The sequence below is a fragment of the Lepisma saccharinum genome, chromosome 12, assembly GCF_977018435.1.
Source record: "Lepisma saccharinum chromosome 12, izLepSacc3.1, whole genome shotgun sequence".
Lineage (NCBI taxonomy): Eukaryota > Metazoa > Arthropoda > Insecta > Zygentoma > Lepismatidae > Lepisma > Lepisma saccharinum.
Genome location: NC_139240.1, coordinates 50,694,398 through 50,718,455, shown reverse-complemented (window position 1 = coordinate 50,718,455; position 24,058 = coordinate 50,694,398). Strand labels below are relative to the sequence as shown.

The window sequence follows — 24,058 nt, the reverse complement described above, 5'->3', positions numbered from 1 at the left end:
TACAAAGAATTGCGGGGAAAAGTACAGAATATAAACAGAATATGATAAATTCTCAATCAAAAGTTACATATAAAGTATTATATTATGTAATTGTATAATCACATTGTGATGATTCTTTGTCCAGCTTATCAAATTCGATGTACCTTGATAGGTACATTTTTGTTGTCAGAGCTAGTAATTGTAATTACAATATTCCAAATGTTAACTCAAGTGTGTATATTATTTGGTCTCTACTACTGATTCTTTTAAAAAAACTTGCTCGAACCCCAACCCCACCCCCTCCCTTCCGCAAACGGAAAGAAATTGGTCTTTATGCTTTGCTTAGCTCTCCCCAATTATCTGAAGAAATCGGCGCCTATGACCTATTTGTGCATAAAATTGACTTAAAACAATGGTACGTAATCAAACTACAACCTATTTCTGAAAACTAAAACATATTCAACTCAAATAGCCAGGCAAATAGGCACCAAAAATGATAAAAATAGGCACTTAAAAGGCAGTAGAATAGGCTCTTAAAAGACACTAAAATAGTCGTTGAACATGAACTTGTTATTTCAATTTTCTTCTTCCAATACACATTTGTACTGTATTAAAGGTATAATTTAACATTACAGTTTATACATAAGAGTTCGCTAACGATTCACAAACTACTATTACTAATTTAAACAGAATTGCAGGGAATCGTTAGTTAAAGTAATTCTGACATAAAGAACCTGTTCTAACGATTATGGCAATTTGAACAAATGCCCCAATTGCGTGCACAATTGTTCACAAGTGATGAAAGAACACTTTGCACTCTTTTAACCAAAAATAATATTTTAAAGGATGTTCCACTTGAAATTACTCTGAAGAAATGAACTTGTAATTGCTCTAATTGCGCACAAATGTTTCACAAAAAATTGACAATAGTTCCAATCAAATCCTCATTTCCAGGGAAGCTAGGATAATATAATTTGTTAATTGAAAGCATTTGCATTATTTTGACTTAGTGTAATTATCTGTATGCAACACAGGGTCACTAAGTTTTCACATATCTTAGCACCGTATTCAGAACTGATGATGGCTCTGAAGCTATGGGCTCATGGAGATGCGCAGAGGACTGCTGCGCATAGAGTTGCGCACAAGGCTACAGCACATTGAACTGCGCAACAAGACAACGGACCATGAACTTGCAACAAACAGCACACGGGAACGGAAAGATGAAACGGTTTTCGAACGACTCTCTTTTTCGTTTGGAAAGTTTCATCGGTGTAGGACCTACGCTTATTTACTTAGCTTATTTCTGGTTTTCGACCCGTCTCGTCACGCCTCGTTCGAGTTGATTTTTTTAAAAAAATCTTTGTTGTTTAGACCCCTTGTTCGGAAGCTCTCGTTGTGCAGAATAATAAAATGTTCAATGTGAATAGGTTAATAACTATTCTGCATGATCTAATTAATTGATTGGGCACAAATCGCGATGAATGAAAAGATGAAACCAGGGTTAACAATAATATGTTTTATGCTTGTTAACGCATTGTAAGCAGTCCTGAGAAAGTTGTACTTCCCTTTCTTCATACCAACAATTTGTGAAGGCACTTAACAAGGAAGGGCAATGTTTCCAGTTCATATGCAACAAATTTCCATCCCTGTCTTACGGCAAAGTGAAAGAAGGTGTTTTTGTTGGACCAGACATTAGGAAATTAATGAATGATAAGGACTTCGAGGAAACAATGACTGTAGCTGAAAGAGATGCTTGGATAGCATTTAAAAGTGTAGTGTTGAACACCGATTGTTCCTTATGGATTGGAAGACAAACTCTTTTCCACAAGTTCGAAAAATAATAATAACTCATCCCTTGTGGGGATCGAACCCACGACCTTTGTATGAGAAGTCCAACGCGCTATCCTCTACACCAAAGGGACCATTACAAAGTAACGTGCGAAGAAATCTCCAAGGTGCCTCTCCAGAGTAATGGACCCTGAACCCCTTGACTACAAGGCGACAACGTTACCACTACTCCTTCGGGGAAGCACAATGTATAAGATTTTCTCCGGCGTCTGGACTCCGTGGATCTCGTGCTGTGTGACATCTATCTCATCTGTCCGAGATTCATCCTAATATTCCCGCTTAGCCAAATTGACCACGAAAGGGAATATAATTACTAAATAAATCAACACACTTTATATACTATACATATATCTTGTGTCCTTGTGTCAGGCATGTATCTAGAAATATATTTCTGGAGCGTTTCGAACTAAGAGTCACATAATAATAATAATAATAACAACAACAATAATGTAAATTAAAATAATTATAATTACATAAAAATTGATTAAATTAGTATTCAATTAATTAATATATTCTTATTACATGAATAGGTTAAAAGACGATAGAAGTATGCTTATATAACCGCAATGATAATGTATTCATTATCTAGCTACATGTAATTAAGGTCGGCAAAATTTGAAAAAAAAAAGGACAGTCCTGGCAAGGAAATTAATATCTAATACAAATTATTTAATATAAAAAAGTATGTTAGATCCAGTTGGTGAGAAGTAAAGTTCCTGATAATATTTTATGTATGTTATTGTAAGTGGTAATAAATCTTGCATAAATCTTCCTTGGTACTGTCATTCAAACTCGTATGATCCAAATTTAAACCTTGCTTTCCAATAAGTTCGGTGGAAATAATTAACCCTTGATTAAGGAACAAGTGTATTTTCATTATTTAATTTTAGTAATTTTATTATTTCATTTTTCTAATTAGTAAGTGTTCTGGGGGGTTCTGGAACCCCCTTAATACGTCCTTGCTGCGTGCCTCAATTAAGATCTTCCTCTCCCCCAATCTTCAATGATTTTGCACCCTGCACCCCTACCCCATCCACATTCTCCACCGCACGAGAGAAGGTCGTTCATTTGCCAAAGGTGCCAAAGTTCGTTTTGCAACCCGGGAGAGGAAATTGCAGAAAAACACATTATATAATCTTCCAAGCAAGCTCACGAAGAGGAAGAGAGTTTTAAAGAAGTACAGGGGAAAGGGGGGAGGGGTAGAGAAGGAGAAAAAAAGGGGATAAACTGACAATTGGAGACTTAATGATTGCGTGTTAGCCTGGCAACGCTGTTCGAAGCACCTGCTCAACTTTCCCACAGTCCGCAGCGGAAATGACGTTTTCGAATTGCTCCCGCAACTTGTTTCTTTAGCATTTTGTCCGCCCCACGCCCCGACCGTTGCCTCTTGCCCTCTCGCAGGGCCTGATTTCAGCTTCCACGTGTTTCGAGTTGTTACTCTTCCCTCCGTCCCCTTTCCCTTCTCCCGCTGTTGTTGTGATCGCAAGAAACAGTAAACACATCCTTTTACGTGACGTCGAGGTCTTCGTGGCTATAGGGGTTGGCAACCGCAATGGTAATAGGTGGGGATCCTATAGATCAGGTCGTCGGCTTCGGGATTTTTGTTATTTACCGTCGCTTTCCTTCCGCCATTGGCTAATCGCGACGATGAGTGATGAAATTGATGAAGGGACACTCACACAGAACACCCACACCCAGGCCGGGATAGGACCCCTGTCGTCATATGCTGACCCTTCCGCCACGGATGTCGGCCCAAGCAGGAACGTATGTAGAAGTATATTTCGGAAGGTGTCCGACCCAAGTGTCTCTCATGTAATAATACTAACTTACTCTCTAGCCTTCTTAAACCCGAAAGTTCATGGCTGCAGCAACACAGGCCTTCCTGTCCCTATCTTGAGCAAGATCTATATACTCTTTTCCATCCCTACCGATTTCCTTTAGGTCCATCTCAATGTTGTCCCTGCATCTTCATCTTGGCTTTCCTACAGGTCTCTTACCATCTAGTGATGGGTTCAAGCCGTTCATTTGTGCGAGTCGACTCATGAGCGCTCGCTCACTGAGAAGAGTCGTTCAAAAGAGTCGCCAAGCTCCTTTTTCTCGAAACACATGCCTGAAGAGGGGGAAGGGGGTAGGAGGTGTTGAAGCAGATGACTGTATTTAAGTAAACGAACACAACGTACGTCCTTCAAGATTAATAAATTGTATTGCATTTTTGTGCATGTGTGTGTGCGTGTAGCCGACTAGATGGCCAAGATTCTGAAGTAATCGACATTTGATCTTGCCACAGAAGTTCCCGGGTTCTAGTCCCGGTCTGGGCAAGGATATTCTTTACGAGTGTCCCTTCATCTATATCATCACGCATCATCCTCATCGTCGCGATTACTTAAAATTTGAAGAAAAGCGGCATAAAATAAGAAAAATACAAATACGATTCTGTATGTGTGTGGATATACATATATGTGTAAACAGTAAACACACACACACAAACAAAATTTATTGCACATACTTGTTTTCATTACTCTGTCTCATGAGTGAGATTTTCTATATTTGTATCTTGTTTGAGTTTACATTTCATGCTGCGGATAATGCAAATTATGCAGTACGATAGCATACACAGAAATGCTATATAATTATATCAACCTTTTATTAGTAATAACGTGCATTACATATTCTTCCATTTTTGCATTCGATCACTGGTTTTAATATCGCAACAAAATGCACTCCAGATCTGCGCTGCGACACATGCTTGCATTTCCACGAGCATCGCTCGTTCACGACTCTTGAAACAGCACGAAGAGTCACAGCACAGTCCCACGACTCTTTCCCCATCATTCGTTCACGACTCGCGAGTCGGCACGAAGAGTCATTAAGCACCTTAACGACTCGCTCGCCTTAGCGACTCTTCTCCTCACTCATCGTTCACGACTCGCGAGTCGGCACGAAGAGTCATTAAGCACCTTAACGACTCGCTCGCCTTAGCGACTCTTCTCCTCACTCATCGTTCACGACTCGCGAGTCGGCACGAAGAGTCATTAAGCACCTTAACGACTCGCTCGCCTTAGCGACTCTTCTCCTCACTCATCGTTCGCTCGCGAGTCGCGAGCTCTCTTACACAAGGCGCGGGTGCGGCAGTCTCGCCAGCAGACTGGATCTACAGTTTAAAGTAGGATCCACCCGCTCGCTCTCCGCGGATGGCTAACAGCTGTGTTTAAGAAATATATATCGCTCTTGAACATTATCCATGTCCATAGCTTTTTGTTGCGCTACAGTCATTCAATATAAGTTTCTGCCAATATCATAATGTATGATCGAATTTCTATAAAGCGGGCCAAATTATACGTATGTATTTTTTTTTTAATGTTGCTTTCTACTAGTAAAACACCAACACGTAGGCTCACCGCAGATGGCCAACAGCTGTTTATATCACTCGTGAACATGACCCATGTCCATCTTACGTAGTTGTTCCTAATTCTGCAGTCATTCAATAAAAGCTTTTTTGCAGTATCATGTACGATGAGATTTATGATTAAACTTCTATATTTATTCTTTAATGCTGTTTTCATTAGTAAAATATTTACACGTTAATGTTAATGAAATATTTCACGTCATATGAAAACGATTTTGTCAGACAATGTTTCAAGTTCACTTTATGCTCAGATATTCTAATCGGGATTGAAGCTACATTTTAAACTGGGGTCTAAATCACTGGGCAAGGTGCCTCCACCGAGGATCAAATCTGAGACAGGAAGCGATTTCCTTACCAGGATTTAACAAGGAATGAAAGGATGGCTGAATAACATAAATAAAACATACTCCATGGTGCATGTTCTTTGTTTCTTGGTTTCTATGTTGGCCAGCTTGAAATAATCTTGGAGTGACAGATAAGTGGTGTCGCCCTCCTCAAAGTAAGCCTATTGACACCGAAAGTTCCGGGTTCGAACCCCAGCCCAGAGATGAGTGGTAATCTGTATTTAACCTCTTGTCAATTACTCTAATCACCATCCATCCTCCGTCGTTCGCGATTTGATTTCAAGTTAAAAACACCTGTCTGGTCTTGTTCGCTTATCGATTTCAAAGCATAAATCGGTATCGTTACTCCAATGAGACGAGATTCTCGGACAGTACATTTTACACAGAGTGTCTCTCATCATCTCACCAACTTTGGAAGGGTTGGCCCTGTTTTCATGCGATTTTGTAATGTCCTGCTACTTGTGAAACTGATTCACTTCCAACAATTTCAGTCGCCTCTGTGGAGGAGTGGTTAGAACAGTGCGCTAAGAGGAATCTCGGAATTGAGTGTCACTTCATCAATTTCATTATATCATCACTGATTTTCATGTTCGCGATTAGCCAAAGTGGCAGAAGAGCAAAGCCTGGGCAAAAGTGGTATCCCGAGCCGCTATGTGTTTCCACCGAATATCGGCCTCAGGACTCCCTGCCCTCGTGCCGCGATGTGCTAACCACTCCGCCACGGGGGCCGGTCCTCCCCATCACATCTCTGGTTTATACTAAAGGCTATGATTGAATATGAATTTAAAATTTTGTGTGCGTCACTTAGGCTATTTTGCACCCTTCACTTTATACGGGATCCAGCCCCTTACCAGAACTAAAATAACATAACTGTAATGTCCTGTAGTAACTAAAATATTAAAATAATCTGACCGGTTAAAAGCTGAGGCTGTAAAGGCACTCAGCACACATAAGGACAAAACACAGGACAACACACACACACATTCCTACGAAAATTATACTGGCCGTAGGTATAGACGCCAGAGCCTCGTTAGTCTGCAAAATGCAGTCCAGGGTGTACTATGTGGAAGTGAGGTTGACAATTGGGTGTACTACGTGGAAGGATCATCCCTTAAACTATATTTCTCGAGACCCTTGATATGCTAACCACGCCGGCATACATTATAGAATACTTGAGTTAGTTTTGTCAATATTAATTTTATTGATTGCATTTTTGTTTTGCAATGATTTAGCGCACTGAATTTTCATATTTATCTTTGCTTTTCATTTGTGTTTTACTTTTATTTTGTATATAATGCTGTGTTTCTATTGGTGTAAATTTGTGATTCGTCTCTAATAACGTTATCATTCCAATGTGATTTAAATTTTAATCTTCTAATCTCACGTGTATAATATGTAAGTACATGTATGTACACATGCATACAGAGAGAAAGAGAGAGCGATTGTATTGGGAAATTGCATGATATGATCGTTAGAGGGGAAATCCCCACCATTCCCCGCATAATTTCAAATTTGTTCCTTGTATTACACAAAATATATTAAATTAATGTTATAACAAATTGAATATCCATTATAGATCGGATTATAAGAAATTGTGTATAACTGCGTGTGTGAGCGTGTGTTTGTCTCTCAGGTTCTTTATTAAAAAAATCAGAAAAACAGAACATAATGTAGTATTCAAATATAAAAAGACCTTCATTTCACGAGTCCACTTATAATTAATTCATTATCATGTGGTTTGTTCTATTAGGTAATTCTTAACTGAATATAAAAAATTGTAAGTTATAATTTTTGTTTTAATACATGTTTGTTATTTTCACTAAAGGTTTATCATTTGAACTTGTGCTTGCTGCTTGTATTACGTCATTTTTGGATTTGGAGTAACAGAAACAAAAGGTGTTTATTGTCTTTGATCTTGCTTTAGAAAATAATGATTGGTTGATTGATTTGGTTTATTTTACTTCGCTTTTCTGTCACTTTTTTGGGTAATCGCGAAAATCAGGATGAGTAATGAGGTGTACTAACCACTCCACCATGGAGGCAGCGCTTTAGAAAATAATTACAAGTAACAATCGCTTTCCACACTAAGTATTTTGTGTTGCAAATTATAAATTACTGCCCCCCTTTTCTGATTCACTCTAATAGCATAGTGGTTAACGCTGTCATGTATTAAAATGGTCTGCTTGGCAAAAATTGTTATAAGTCCACTTTTATGCTCCAACAGGCTAATCGGGTCTTCCCGATGGCGTAGTGATAACGTCGCCGGTAATCAAGGGGTACCGTGTTCAATACAAAGTGGAGGTTCGGATCCCACTTTAAACTGTAGGTCCAGTCCCGACTATCCTATCTGCACATAAAGTGGACTTAAACAATAACAACTCAAAATAGGCTAATCGGAATATTGTAATCAAGAGGTCTGTGCCTAACACCTTCCAAAATTTTTACAAGACTCCCCTAATATTTTTACTAACATTTAATTTCTTGTAATTTTAGCGCTAATGGTTTGGCCGAACTTGAAACTACAGGACAAATTTGTTGGCTGTTCTTCGCTGCCCGTCATGGGCTGAGGTTGCGCGCTCTCTGCAAACAACACTCGCGAGTCGCGAGCTCGCGAGTCGACTCTTTCCTTCGTTCAAAGAGTCGCTAAAGTGTGCCACGACTCTTTGAACGAAGGAAAGAGTCGACTCGCGAGCATGCTCCTTCCCCTCTCATCGTACACGGCACGTTTTAGCCAGCTTTACTCAACTAGGGGTAGGGAAAAGGAACAGAGAGGACCCCCCTCCCTCTCCTCTCCAGTCCCCATTTGCTGCCCGCAGAATCGACTTGCTTTCTTTAAAAAATTCCGGCCGCCAGGCGAGTATACACTTGCGCATGCGCCTTCCTCGCAAAATTCGTGGAAAGGAGAGCGGGCGGAGGAGTCGTGGCACACATACGACTCTTTGAACGTGTCGTTCAATTCTGGTGAACGAGTCGTTCACCGCTCACAAGAGAGAGTCGTTACTTTTGAACGACTCGTTCACGAACGACCCATCACTATTACCATCGGGTTTCCCAACAATAATCCTGTAAACTCCTCTTTCCTCTCCCATTCGTGCCACATGGCCTGCCCACCTAAGTCTTCTTGATTTAATTATTCTAATAATATCTGGACATGAATACAAATTACGTACTTCTAAATTATGTAACCTTCTCCACTCACCTGTCTCCTCATCCCTTTTAGGTCCAAATATTTTCCTAAGGATCTTATTTTCAAATACTCTCAATTTATGTTCCTCCTTCAACGTAAGGGAACAAGTTTCACACCCATACAATACTATAGGCAAAATTACTGTTTTGTATATTTTAACTTTTAGTTTCTTAGATATTAAACGTGAAGACAAAAGTTTATGAAGAGAGAAGTAAAATGCATTTCCTGAATTAAGCCTACTTTTTATTTCACTTGTTAATATTACTCCTAAGTATTTGAATTTGGAAACTGGTTCAAACGAGTTGTTATTAATAATTAAATTTTGATCATTACCTAACACTTGGTTTCGGCCTGTAAGCATATATTTAGTTTTCTCTTTGTTAACTTCCAAACCTATCTCTTTAGCAGTTTTGAAAAATATTTTAGCATTATTCTTAATTAAAAAAGTCTACATCATCTGCATATGCTAACAACTGACTACTTACTGCTAACTCATGTAATAATAATAATAATAAAGTTTGTGAACATTATGTTACATAATATCAATATGTCAGTTAATAATATTGTTATTAAAATAGATTAATTAATCAATATAATGGTAATTATTATTATTATTACATGAACAGGTATAAAGATGATATAAGAGTAGAGAATTGATTTTCTATCTTATGTCTAGTTATAATCACTAAAATGTGTGCAAAAAAAAAGTTGTCCTATCCACGAAACTAGTGTTGAAATATGTTTGAAATGGATTATTTATTTAATACCAAAAACGTTGTTACGCTTTCTCACATGTTTTGGCTAATCGCGAAGAGAGGTTGTGGTGATATGATGAAATGGATGAAGGCACGCTCACAGAGAACATCCATGCCCAGGCAGGGATTCGAACCCGGGGCCTCTGGCGTCGTATCGCGCTATGCTAACCGCTGCGCTACGGAGAGGTAAAGTCCCTGATATTTTTATGTGTATTATTATTAGTATTGGTGCCCACTTTAAACTGTAGGTCCCGTCCCAATTAGCCTATCTGTGCATAAAAGTGAACTTGAAACAAAACTCAAGTGGTACGTACGCATTAGTAGACACTGTCAAAGCCAAGCTGCACAATCGCAATCTACTCCTTCTGCGGAAATATTAAACTTCATGTTAAGCAACAGTGTACAGACAGTAGAGAGAGCTGGGGAGTGACAGAGAGAGGGAGAGAAAAAAAGAAACAGAGTGAAGGAAGATAGGGAGCGAAACAACGTAAGATAACGAGAGAAATGGAGAAAGAAAAGAGTGGGAGAAGGAAAGTGATTGAGAAGAGTAAAGGGAAGATACAGAAATATGTGTGAGAGAGACAGAAGGGAAATGAAAGAGAGAGATAGGAAGGCAAGAAGCGGAAAGAGAGAGAGAGAAAGAAAGAAACAGTGAGGAATAGAAAGAGAGAACGAAAGAACGTGAGAAACTAGAGAAATGGATAAAAGGGAAGAGTGGAGAAGCAAAGTGATTGAGAAAAGAAGAGAAAAAGAAGTGTGAAAGAGGCATAGCGATTTAGAAGAGAAAAGGAAAGCTACAGAAATGTGTGGGTTCAGAGAGAGCGACCAAGAGAAATTGAGAGGAGCAAAAATTGAATGATTTAGTTTACTTCGCTTTTCTGCCACTTTTGGCTAATCGCGAAGATGAGTATGAGTGATGATACAATGAAATTGATGAAAGGAGACCCACAAACAGCCATACGCAGGCCGGGGTGCGAATTCGGGACATCTGACGTCGTAGCACGCTGTGCTAACCACTCTGCCACGGGGGGCGGCGAGAGGAGGAGGAAATGAGACGGGCGGAAAGATAGAAATAAAGAGAGAAGTAGAGGCCAAGAGAGCGTAACAACGTGCGGCAAAAGTAGGAAAAAACTTTCAAAAAGACTTGTCAGATCACAAGATAGAATATTGACAAGGGTATATACTGCTAGTAACAAGTTCGTGGCAGGATTCCCGGATTATCTCAGCGGTCCTCATCCCGCATAAACAAGACTTCGTTCATAAAGTACTTCAGCAGCGTGCCCCCGTTTCCTTGCCTCCATACTACTCCAAGCTAATTGCGTATGCACCGAGAAGCAACACCGTTACACGGCAGTTCATCATGTCGTACAAGAACTCACGTTAATTGAGATTAAGTTGTTTTTTTGTCGTGATTTTGATTCCAGTTAATGGATACTATACAGGAGTAGGAATGGCTGATACGATCTTACTTTTCGCCATCATCATCATCATCATCATCTTCGTCTTTTTTTTAAAAAAAAAACGTGACAATAGGGATGATGAGTGATGATAATGATGAAAAGACAATCACAGGAGCAGGAGAAACGGTGGAATATACTGTCTATGAGACCAGACGCCAGGACCTCGTTAGTATGCAACAATTCAGCCCAGAGTGTACTACGTGGAAGTGAGGTTTAAACTTGTGCATTTTGAAAAGGCCACTCCCTTAACCCCACATAGTATTTTAACATATATATAACTTATATTTCGCATATATTGGGCACATAAAAACCGGACTTGCATGTTTCAATGTAAAAAAAAATCAGTCATTTATTCTACTTTTATGAACATATTTCAAAGTTTTGGCGACATGAAAACCCGGACATTGTACTCGTAAGATCGCCCACATATATAGAAATATGTACCTACTTTTTACTTGTTCCAGCGATTTATTCTGCACATTTATGTACATATTTTGCATGTTTTGGCCACATAAAAACACAGACCTTACAAGATCAATCCAAGTTTTAATATTGTAAACATATGAACATACTTTTACTTGTGCTTTAATCTACATATTTATGTGCATATTTCGCGTGTTTTGGTCACATAAAAACCTACACCCCACATGTTTTAATATATGTAAAATATGTATATTGTACATATTTCTTTACTTATTTGAGCGTTTTATCCTGCATTTTTATGTACAGTCATGGAAAGAAGTACTTCCTCCACAGAGCGTTAATACCAGTAGTCTTATGGAGGAAGCATTTCTTGCCACGACTGTACATATTCCTTACCGCCATATAATCAAGAGGTCCTGGGTTCGATAGGTTAAACTGTAGGTCCAGTCCCGATTAGCCTTACTGTGCATAAAGTGGAACTAAAACACCAAATCAATCAATCAATCGTATGTTTTGGTCACATAAAATCTACACAACATTTCTATGTGGTTTCATAAATTCCATTCACCACATGAAAACAAAAGTCAATGAACAAAAGTTAATGTAATCGTATATTCAGAGCTCTAAAATCTGAAACGAATCGGCTACTTTGATTCTTTTAAAATGGCATTCTATTGAGTAGCGTAATTTGGCAAAGTTTCTAGAGAAGTTGTGGTTCGTTGGGCCCACGTCTGGCTACGTCATTGGTCGGCTTCCTATGTGGAATGAAGGAAATCAACAGCTTGCAAAAAAAATATATATATATATTAAACAAAAATAATCTGTTGCGAAATATTCAGTGCAGAAGGGAAGGAACAGCAAGGAAAAATTTAGAGACGGAAAACAAACAAAACAATGTCGCCCCAGCTGCACGTCTTCTGTCGACGCGCAGACACATGGACCCACTTGAAGTCTCGAGAAGTTCTTGGGAAAAGGGAGATTGGGAGGAGAGGGGGGGGATGCACCAAAGAGCAGAATTGCTGATGGAAAGAGAACGGGATTCTTCGCAGCTCTTCTCGGATTTCTACAAACGGACATGTCTGCTCTCTGTCTTGTTCCTTGTAGGAAGGAACGATTAGACGGAAGGGTTGGTTGATGCTTTCTTTCTTCCTCGTGAAAATTCACTCAGCGGGCGAAGAGGGACAATTATGCATCAGTTGAGCATTTACTTCAATATCGACGGATTGGGCACTGCTATTTAAAAAAGGGTTTAGTATGAAAGAGAGTATGAATTTCTCTCCATCTTGCAAGTGGAAACTGTTCTTCAAGTTGATTAGTAAGCTAGACACGATGTTTGAAATATATGATTAATAAGTATTTACAGAATCCCATGTATTCCTTATGGGAAATTAACTTCAACTTCAAATTACGGCTAATCAAATGGGAGTTTCGACTTTTCCTTCTACTGCGACATAATTCAACGTGTCCTTTTCCGTCCATTTACTTTTTGACGACATTGGATGTTTTATATTCCCGAGAGAACGAATAAAATAATGGTCCCGTAAACCTAATGCATTTCTCCTTGCCTCCTGCGGCCATCCTGGCAGTGTTGACAAACCTGGTGTGCATAAAAGAACTAAATTTCACCATTGATAGAGATAAAGATGACTTTCAAGGAGCTAGATTAACGAAGGCTGCATAAAGTGCCTCCTAGGGTAATTTTAGGTGTCAGAGGGGTGGGGGCGCTGCTATTACCGTTAGCTTTAAAGTGATGGCAATTTATTCTTAGTTTTCACCGCTTAGATTTGGCGGCAACACCCATCTCAATGATCCAATGATGCTCATATGAAATTGAAAATAAAGGATTCCCGAATAACAATATTGTCATCTTCACCTAATGCACGGCGCAATATATAAAAATACTTGGAGAGGAAAGAGGGGGTGGATGACGCAGCCTATATATGAATATCACGTCACGTGCAAAATGTACACTCATGACAAAAGTTAGTTTTTATGGGCCGGTGCCACAGTTCACAGACAAACGAGTGCACGAAAGAGCCAGATGTGGCTCGAAAAGAGTGAAGTTGGCAACAGTGATCGGAAGCTGCCCCAGCGAGAAAGACCTGGGGAAATTGTCCCTCTCCCCCTTAACGTTTGTTTCCATACATAACATTTCTCACTTTCTCTCTTTTCGCTCACTTTCTTCCTCGGGGTGGAAGCCATTTCGCGCGCAAGGGGGTTGATGGGGGTCATAACCCACTCTTTGACCCAGCACCCCCCCCCCCGAAAAAAAACACCAAAGGCTGGAAAAGGTGGCAAAATGAAGACTGGCCACAAAAAAAGTATACGTAATCCGAAAATCCTTGGCACGCCACTGGGGGTAACTCAAATATCAAAATGTCAATCTCTATTTCACGTAGTACAGCCTGGTCTGCATTATGCAAAGCAACGAGGCTTATGCGTGTGGAGGCTCTGTGCTGTTGTGTGTCCTGTTGTGTGGATGTTACTGTCCTTTCACCAATTTTACCATATCACCTTTCATTCTCATCTGGATTGAACAAAAGTGGCAGAAAAGGCAAGTAAAATAAATCAATCAAATAAATGGGTAATGGGAGCAACCCTGGAAAGGGGGGGGGGCGACACTTTTACCTTCTGCCTTTATCCCCCACAAGTTTGGCACGCGTTACCCCAGTTCCGCAAAAATCCCCACCTGAAGTCACCCACCCCAGGAATCGAACCTGGGTCTCCCACTTTGCACATATTAAGTATTTCAACCAAGGGCGTCCGCAGAGAGGGGCCAGGGGGGTCACTTGCCCTCCCTGAGATTTCTAGAAAGAGTTAATGATATTCGAATGGTGAAATTGTAGCGTTATTTTGTAACAAAATATATTATTTTCTGTGATTTAACACGAAGTAAGTTACAGCAACTATTATTATTATTAATAATATTATTATTTTTGAAGTAGGATTACATTTAAGCTTACAGTGTATTTACACTTATTATCTAAACTATAAAAAAACAGCTTTTTGTCCTGCATGAATTAATATGTTAAATATTCAGTTATGCATATTCTATATAAATACACAGAATATGGAAATTATAAAATGTATATAATTTTAAAAAAACATAACTACTAGTAGCAGTGGTGGTGGTAATAATGTTAATAATAACTACAAAATAGTAGCAATAATAATAATAAAAGTATCTAAAAATCCCCCCCTGAGAAAAATCCTGCGGGTGCCCTTGATTTCAACTTCTGTCTGAATCACACGAGGCTAGATCTCCTGCTGTATTTTCCAGTTGTACTTGGACTAGTTGTGTGGTACTGGCTCATCTGCTAGTTTTCGCCTCATACGATACTTGTCGACTTTTGTTCCTACAGCGCATTGCGCAGAGCAGATAAACTAAAAAGATGGACGAGCGATTTGAAGAACATTGTAGGAGAATAACTACTGCTGTTATTATTTAATGGCTCGAAAGAAAATATAGGATCAAGGTATACTCAACAAGCTTTATAATGAACTCGGATATGATTGTGATAATCTTTATTATTACGAATGTTGGACACATTTTAGTCGAATAAAATATTTTTTAGAGTGAATCCAGTTTTGGTAAAGACAACTGCAGCACAAATATTTGGTGTGGCCCACTGGCGCTGCAGCTCAAATTTCGCTTTCTCGTCCTCTTCTTCGATAATTATTTGTCTCTATATACACACGCATCTCTCTCTTTCTCTCTCTCTCTCACACACACACACAAGCTTCTGTTATCTCCATTCTTTCCTTTTTTCCATTTCTCTAGTTTATTTCGTTCTCTCCATCTATTTATTTCTGTTTCTCTCTCTCTCTCTTTTTCCGCTTCTTACCTTCCTTTCTCTCTCACACACTTATTTCTGTATCTTCCCTTTACTCTTCTCAGTCACTTTCCTTCTTCCACTCTTTACTTTCCTCATTTCTCTTGTTTTCTTACGCTGTTTCCCTCCCTTATCTTCTTTCACTCTGTTTTTTTCTTTCATTCTCTCCGTCTCTTTGTCACTCCCTAGCTTTACATTACACTGTTGTATAATATCGGCTAATCACATCTGTCGTGTACAAATCTCATTGCTTTGGATAAATTCCTTAATGTTAATTAACACCTGATTTTCTTTCATTAAGCAGCGAACAAAAACAACCAACACTCGGAAACCATAAAAAGCAACTATTTTCTTTGCCAAACTCGCAGATTATCTTCGCTCTGATTGACTGTTGCCACAGAATCAAGCAGAGAAGCCAGTTTCAATTAGAACACGGTGTAGTCGTCAAAGCCAGTCTAGCAGTCATCATTTCCAGCCAAGTAGCCAGTCCAGTGCCAACTACGGCATTCCTACTGTGATTCAGCCTTGTGGATGAATGGTAATAAGTACCATAATTAACTATATCCTTTTATAAACATAAACCTAATCAAAGTATTACACGATTCTTGTCGTATTTATAATGCAGAATTTTCATTGGCTTGTGTTAGGCAAAACGCATTGTAAAAATGATCATACTTCGACATGAAAAGGTACGAGGCCCCATCTCCACACTTTCTTCATTCGAAAACTGACCAATAGGTCTGTGTCACATTTGATATTTCATGGCGTTGGTATGACAATCATACTTATGGAGATTACTTACAATTGATTGATGCAAGCAATATAAAGAATGGTACGTCTTTGCAGTAAAAAGGAAGGGCTACTTATATCAAATTTAGAGTTGCTATGTTTCAGAAATGAAAACCCGGAACACCAATAACCCGAAGCCTGTTGGACCTGACGGTCTCATAATCATATCCCTTGATATTAACCCTTGGCTCGACAGGCCTGGTAGGGACAGTCAGTTTCCCTCCCACAAACCTACTTAAAGGTGTGGAGATCTTCAACCTGTAATAGGGTGACGTGGGGTCAGCACGTCGAACCCTCAGCCATTAGAGGAGATCTTCCGGGCCGGCTTACGCTACTCACTACCCAATTTCCTCACCATGGTGGGTTGCCACCGGTCCTATACACAGGCCGAAAACCCAAAGCACAGCGTCTTAGACCGCACGGAGGAGGACTATCATATCCCTTGCATTTTTTAATAAACGGAAATTCACTTCGAAGTCTCTCCTATTCGGTGAGATTTCTCACATTGTCGAAACTATATTTGAAAACTGCTGAACAGATAGGCACCCGAGCACTGACTGCTTACACTATACAAAGAAGAGAAATTCAAACAGAAGGAAATAAAGGTAGCATCATTAATAAATTGTTGTAGGCAAGTGTATTGAGCGCCGTCATCGTGAAATCAAAGAACTCTACAGGACTGTTACTCAACTCATTGTAAAATTACAATTCTAAAATGTCCACGCATTTAAAGAGAAATAATTCGGGACATGAAGCGATCCTACCCAATATTGGCATTAAAAAACAATACTATACGTAAAGTTTATTTCCACTTACCAATTCCAGCTACAAATGTTCTTGTTCAGACTTGAAGAATGTTCTTCTTACAGTTTCTAAAAATATAATGAAATTTAGATTTAGTAAACAAGTACACTGCCTTAATTTAATTGTTATTAATTAATAGAACACCTACAAGGTACAAAGAAAATTAATGTTATGTACAAAGAAAGTAATTCAGACTAATACGAACGACATCTGCAGTCTACAGTTAAAGCAATTGGAACCTAATAACATAAAAATTAAGAACTTTATGTTTAGATATTCTACCGCTTCATGCAATGGGGGCGGTGGGGGGGGGGGGTGGCTGTGATTTCAAAATTCCATACAATTTCACGATTAACATTTCTCCCTAATCTTTCAACTTTTTCTTTAACAAAGTGTGTAAACGTTGCGAGTAACGATACAAAATGTGGAAAATTAAAGTTCCTCAAAAATACTAAATTATAATAATAACGTAGGATCACTGGCGTAAAAATGATTTTTATTCGGGAGGGGCTGGAATAGTAAAGGAGGATAGTACGTACATAGCTGCTTTCAAGTGGGACGGTATACACAATAAGATATTTCATATATTTATTTATTTATTTATTTGTCTCTTATTTATTTGTGGCGGAGATTAAGGCTCATGCCTTTTCTTACACTCAACCACATACAAAAGTTCATAATATAGAACATATTCATAAATTGATTCATATATAAACATTGAAAATAACTATCACACATATACATTTCATGTCAAACCAACAGCGGTAAAAATATGTAATTCAAAGAAATACATAAAACATATATACAGATACATGTACACACATTCATACATAGGTTTATATACATAACAGGCCACTACAAATATTTATTAAACATGTACTAATTTGACAAAACAAAAAAAATCACTCCATGAAACTTTCTCTTAATCTTCTTTTGAAGATACCTATGGAAATTGATTTTCTCATTTCATGTGAAAGTGCATTCCAGTCCCTAACCACTGATACAGTAAAATACTTACTAAAAAATTCAGTTTTGTGAGTTTTAATTGTAAGGAGATTGGAACTTTGGGATCTTGTGTATGATAACTCTGGGTTTCCTAAGGGAAGTAATCTGTCTGTGAGATATAAAGGACTTCCTGTATAAAGTAACTTATATAGCAACACTAGTTTTCTGTGCCTCCGTCTTTCTTTCATTTTAATCCAGCCTAATTTATTATAATATTCAGTTAAGTGGTCATACTTCTTAAGGTTAAATATATATCTTATGCATGAGTTCTGAATTTTTTGAATTCTCATTGCCAGCATTTCATTACAATCAGCATATACACTATCGCAATAGTCAAGATGTGAGAGGACCAAAGCTTGTACAAGTCGTTCTTTAATAACAGGAGGAATATTTTTTTTTATTTGTATAATAGATGTAAGGAGGCATAGGCTTTCTTACATATATTATCAATGTGTTCAGACCAGGTAAGGTTTGTATCTATAATCACCCCTAGATTATTTACAGATTTAGAAAATGGTATGCATGCACAGTTTAGTTGTACAGTTGGCATATTAGCCGAATTTATACGTGCTAAAAGCTGACGTGATCCAATTAATATGCATTTTGATTTATTGGAATTTATATATAACCCATTACGGGCAGCCCAATTATTAATATTTGACAGTTCCATGTTCATCAGCTCAATTCCACGTGATAAATTTGACAATGAACTTGATAAACACTGAAAATCATCAGCATACATATGATGTGTAAGATTTCTTATGGTTCTTGTTATATCGTTCACAAACATTGAAAATAACAATGGACCCAATACACTACCCTGAGGAACACCAGAGTCTAAAGATTTCCAGACGATGAAGCAACGCATTGACTTCTACCAGATAAGTACGATTGAACCCAATCAACTGCACCCACAGAAAAAATAAAGTAGTATCCAAGTTTACTCAAAAGTATATCATGATGCGCAGTCTGAAAGGCTTTACTAAAATCCAGTAACACTAATATAGTTATTTGGCGGTTATCCATCGCTTCACGGATATCATCTGTCACATTTACGAGGGCTGTACAAGTACCATGGTTAGTTCTATGGAACGTTCTACTCTCACAAATGGGAATCGGAGTCATGTTAAGGGGTAGCCCCTTCAGCCCCACCCCCCTCTGCGTACGCTAGAGCATAGGAAACTATCATAGCTGAGCATAGTTTGGAGTTTCATCATGCCAAATAGTGTCTAAAAATGTGCATTTAAAAATACATATATTTACACTTACTTGACTCATATTAATGTTACTTTACCAACAGACAACCCCCTTAATAGTAAGGAACAAAAAACACGAATATGTTAAATTTTCAAATATGAAACTTCTCTTCTTCTTACGAAACAAAACTTTGTACTGGCTATATTATCTTTCCGCTTTGCACGAAGTAACGGTGCATTTTAAACGTACATAAATCTTCTGGTGTGCACTCAGTTTACAAGGAAATGAACATGATAGAAAAAAAATAAATACATGTATTTATGGAGTGAAATATGTAAATATATGAATACTTATGACTAGAGCCCGGATTTCCATGCACAAACAAACACCAAAATATGCATGCAAATATGCACGAAAAATATCAAAAATATGCACTAAGATATGCATGAACATTTTTTTTTCCAAACATTAAACTTAATGACCTCTGTTGCAATGAACTATGAACGTCTTCCTTAGGTTTTCTTCTGTAAACCCTCTGCGTTTATCAGTGAGAAACGTTTTGTAGATCGAGAGTTCCTTTCTACATCAGCAGAAGTCACTGGTGCGTTTGTGAAACACCAAACTTCCTTCTGTGTTAGGTCCTCTTCCAAGTGCACATTTTCATCATTCAGTACATTTGCAATGTCACAGGTTGTTTGTTCTGTACCCAGGATTTTTGTCTTAATACTTGGCGAAGTTTTTCTGACACTATTTTGGCGAAACCCTGAGGGGGGGGGGGGGGTAAAGGCGGTCAGGGGCGTGATGCTGATCACATCTCCCCCATTCATGACCGGATCAAGAAAGTGTGTTGCGTTACCCCCACACCCCCTATACGCCTTCATGGCGTGGTGCTAAGCACAGGGGAACACTTTTTAATTACATTAGATACATAAGTAATTTGAATCTGTAGAGTGTAGGCCTATTTTATAAGGGCTATAATAGAAGCAATAACAAATAGCCACCCTTATTTTCGTTTTCTTTTTATGTTTTGTGAATGCGCACCTCCAACCTATAGACTATACTCTTTTTGGTCAACAAATATATGGTCACCCTACATAAACAAATACATGCCTTGTCCGGGATTCAAACTCAGCGTGCAAGCATGACGAGGCCAACCCTTCGGCAGCAAAGCAGAAGACAGGTCAGTCAAGGACAGCTGCACAAGGATGACTCAGATGCATACTTATCAGATCTGCAACTGTCCATTGCACATCTTGAATTTAGCACCGAAAATAAAAAAAAAAATAGACGCACAAAGAGGCTGAGGTCACTGGCAGATACGTCAAGCATGACGTTGTTTCCTTTTAAGAAATTTACGGCATTGTTAGTGCTTGAAAAGACGAGAAAAAAGGGTCCCATTTCTTATTCCATTTCTTCTTTGCAGGCACAAGGTGTGGAGCGAGGGGAGAGAGAGACGTAACGTGCTGTATGAGTAATCCCTAAGTTGCTCACCAGATGTCGATAAGCGCGCGGGAGGTGGGGGGGATGTCGTTGCGCCTGCTCCGTCGCCTTGGGGGGAGGGGGGAAGAAGCAAGCCGTGTGTCTTCCTCGTGGCTACCGTGGGAAAGTGACGATTCGGAGCTTCCCAAAACATTCCCACACATGGCGCGCGCTTCGTTCAGCTGTCCCCCACCGCTCTGGCGGTTTTTCACCATTAAAAAATTGGCTAGCAGCTCGCGTCGCCCTGAGGTCTTCCACATCGGTGATTTTTGCTCGTTCAACCGTGAGGCTTTGCGTGTTTTCTTGTCTTTCCCCCCTTCCCCCTCCCACGAAACGCCATTAACTCGCCGAGAGTTAATTTGTTGCAGTGTTGTGGGGCGTCGCCAGAAATTTTTGTACAGGGGAGGTCAGACCACGGTTGAAAAGTAGTAATAACAATCAATAATTATCGCAAACTAATGATAAATCCTCTTTATCGGAAATTTATTATTACTGTTGTTGTTGATTTAGTTAAAAGGTGTGTAAGGGTAAGGGGTGACGTGACCCTTTTCGAAGACACCCAAATATCAGTTGTCAGGCTCCTTTTCCACTGAACTGCGTTTTGCAGATTAGCGAAGCTCTGGCGTCTGGACTTACGGCCAGTACAATCACAGTCTGGTACAGTCACGGACACAATTCCATTGAGATTCAATGGTATTGTTCAACCTAGATTTGTCCGTGATTGTACAGTCACGAACACTTCCGGGTTGTAATGTTTCCATTGAAATTCAATGGGTTTGTTACAACCTAACAGTGTCCGTGACTGTATATGTAATATAATGATTTATAATCCTCTGTGGAGTTTGTGTTATGTCACATCCATGCCATAGGCGTAGTGTTGCTCACGGGACGGGACATGTCCCGTCTCGTCTCGTGTCTCGTCTCGAAAACGAGACGAGACACGAGACGGGACAAGCCTTTTGAAATTCGAGACGGGACGAGACGGAATGCCTTTCTCGTCTCGTTTTCGAGACGAGACACGAGACGGGACGGGACGGCTTTTGAAAAGTCTCGTCTCGTCTCGTCTCGAATGTCTCGAAAAAATAAAAGCAAAATTTTTAATCAGTTGCAAATACTTGTTTGCTTGGAATAAAATATTTCAATTAGAAACGTTGATAAGCGTGTATTAAGTCAAAATAAGAAGACTATTCTAGAGAGAGGCATGAATGAATACTTAAACTTATTTCTTATACTCTTTCGAAACACAGCGTTACTCCCCATTTTTTTAAAAAAAAATATTCCAGGTTAATAACTTTATGTTACGATAGTACTCCAGATACTAATACAATTCTGAATAACATCAAGTAAAAGGGCAGGTAGAGAAGGTGGAAGGAGGGGCCAAAAGATCGTGGAATGTCTGCGTCCGAGGTTTATCTTGTAAAAATAGTCTCAGCTCTATAGGTTGGAAAGATAAACGGACCGACGGATAGGGTTTATTATTATTATTATTTAATTTTTACATCAAAGGGTGTACAGAAGTGAATGTTATTAGGAAGTAGGAAAAGCATTGTAGGAAACATGGCAGTACAAATTGATAAGGAGTTGTTGGGAAAATTATTAAGGAGTCCAAGATATAAGCAAGACTAAGAGAAGGAGATAATTAGGGACAAATAATCTAGCATTATCCCACTCCGAACAGCTGAGAGCTAAAGAGGAGGAGAAAATACGGGAAATATGGAAAGAAATGTTTTGGTGATTTTAGTGTTTACAGGGAACCACGACAAGATTTTACCACATGATTATTTGCACGGGTTACGAAATTATTAGAATGTTATGGAAATTTCGGATATGTCTTTCTTGAGAAAATTCTTGTTGTTTCCCTCAGGCATTCTGCAGGTGGTTGGATTCGATTTTTTTACGTCCGTTTGAAGATTATTTCCAATGTTTCTTTTTATTTCTTTATTTCTTATTTAAGGAGAATACTATTCCTTGGATTGTAATAACGAAATACTGAGGCTGATATAGAATAGATTACAAATGAAGGAATTGCACTGAGTTCTGTATAATCGTCGTAGAAGGAAACTTTTTTCTATGAGGGGACTTCCCGGGTACAGTGGTAGCATCGTCGCCTTGTAATCAAGGGGTCCCGGGTTCGATACCCGGTGAAGGCACATTGTGATTTGAACCCCATTTTAAACTGTGGGTCCAGTCCCGATTAGCCTTTCTGTAAATCAGATGAAGCAATGTTGTAGCTGTTCTTTTTATTCTGTAAATTTAGCCTTCAAGTTTATGAGCAAAATACATGTAGTAACATTTTCACTCGTTATTAAACACATTTCACAAAGTAGTTTTATCGAACTTCAGAGGGAAGCTAACAGCAATGTCAGGGTGGCGGGAGCTTGTTTACGACCAGGGTGTATTCCAAGACTATTTTTCGCCGTTCCCCACTGACAAAGGTTTCGCTTTGAACAATGGACACCGTTGCTTCAGGGGCCAAACACCAAACATAGGGCGAGGTTGACCTGCAGTAGCTGGTACGTGCCATAAATCCTAGCCTAAAGTAGGAATGAAAGTTGATGCAAGGGAGGGGCAATAAAAATTCTGTAATTTGGTTTGATTGCTGACAGGAAGTTTTGCAGGAAAAGCTGAAAAGGAAAACGGCAGACTTTGAATGAAAGAGGGACAGTGAACACAAGTCCTTTGTATTATTCGCCGACACACAAGTTTCCATTTCGAAGGTGAGGCTATCAGCAGCGAAGTTATTAGAGGGTTGGAAGCAGTGACGACGCCAGAGGGGCAGGGGGACGCCCCATGTCAGACACTTCGCCCCTCCCCCCACCCGGGCCCCCCAACTGAAGTTAATTAAATATCGAATAATAAGAGAGTTCATTTATAAGAGTATGACGATTTTCACCTTTTCAAGGTGGTGTATTCTGCATTATATCACTTTCCTGCTTATAATACCAACTTAATTAACAAATATTAATTTGCTTCGTCCAAGATTCGAGCGCCGACCTGGGCATAGGTGATTTTTCATTCATTTATGTCCTGTAATAGCCGAGATTAACCTAAGTTTTAACCAGTCTTAAGAACTGGGAAAAAGTGTTGAATGTGGATGATTTTAAAACATCACGAATATTTTCAGGACCACAAGACATCATCTGTAGTACGGGCAAATTATTCTAATCGTGGTCGTTAGTGACAACGCTAAGTATTAAAAGACATTCAAAGTTGATTCAAGATTTGGTTGGTTGGTTGTTTTGGCGTTTGAAGTCCACTTTATGCACAGTAAGGCTAATCGGGACTGGACTTATAGTTTAAAGTGCCTCCACTGGGTATCGAACCCATTACCAAAGGTGATTGGAGAAAAACCGACACTACATGTCAGTTATTGTGGATTCATCGCGGTTTCTTACTATTCAGGGACTTGAATTTCGAGATGATGAGTCTGAGGCAAACCTTAACAAAGGGGATTTCTTCGATACTCTTGAAGCTAATGAGGGGATATTATTTGGAAATGTATTGAACGTGAACCTTAAAATGCAAATTACACTTAAAATTCGACTCAAA

At 39.1% G+C, this 24,058-nt stretch overlaps 1 protein-coding gene and 1 non-coding gene across 2 annotated transcripts in view; both read right to left on the bottom strand.

The window, feature by feature from the left end:
- The window catches only part of LOC145996058 (uncharacterized), a 502,345-nt gene that overhangs the window by 173,239 nt on the left and 305,048 nt on the right, over positions 1-24,058 (bottom strand). The window contains exon 4 of the mRNA XM_083132275.1: positions 16,841-16,896. The gene's annotated coding sequence lies outside the window, so the exon portion shown is untranslated. The remainder of the gene's footprint in view (positions 1-16,840; positions 16,897-24,058) is intronic.
- Positions 1,829-1,901, bottom strand: TRNAR-UCU (transfer RNA arginine (anticodon UCU)). The gene has a single exon. It is a non-coding gene; the product is annotated as a tRNA-Arg (tRNA).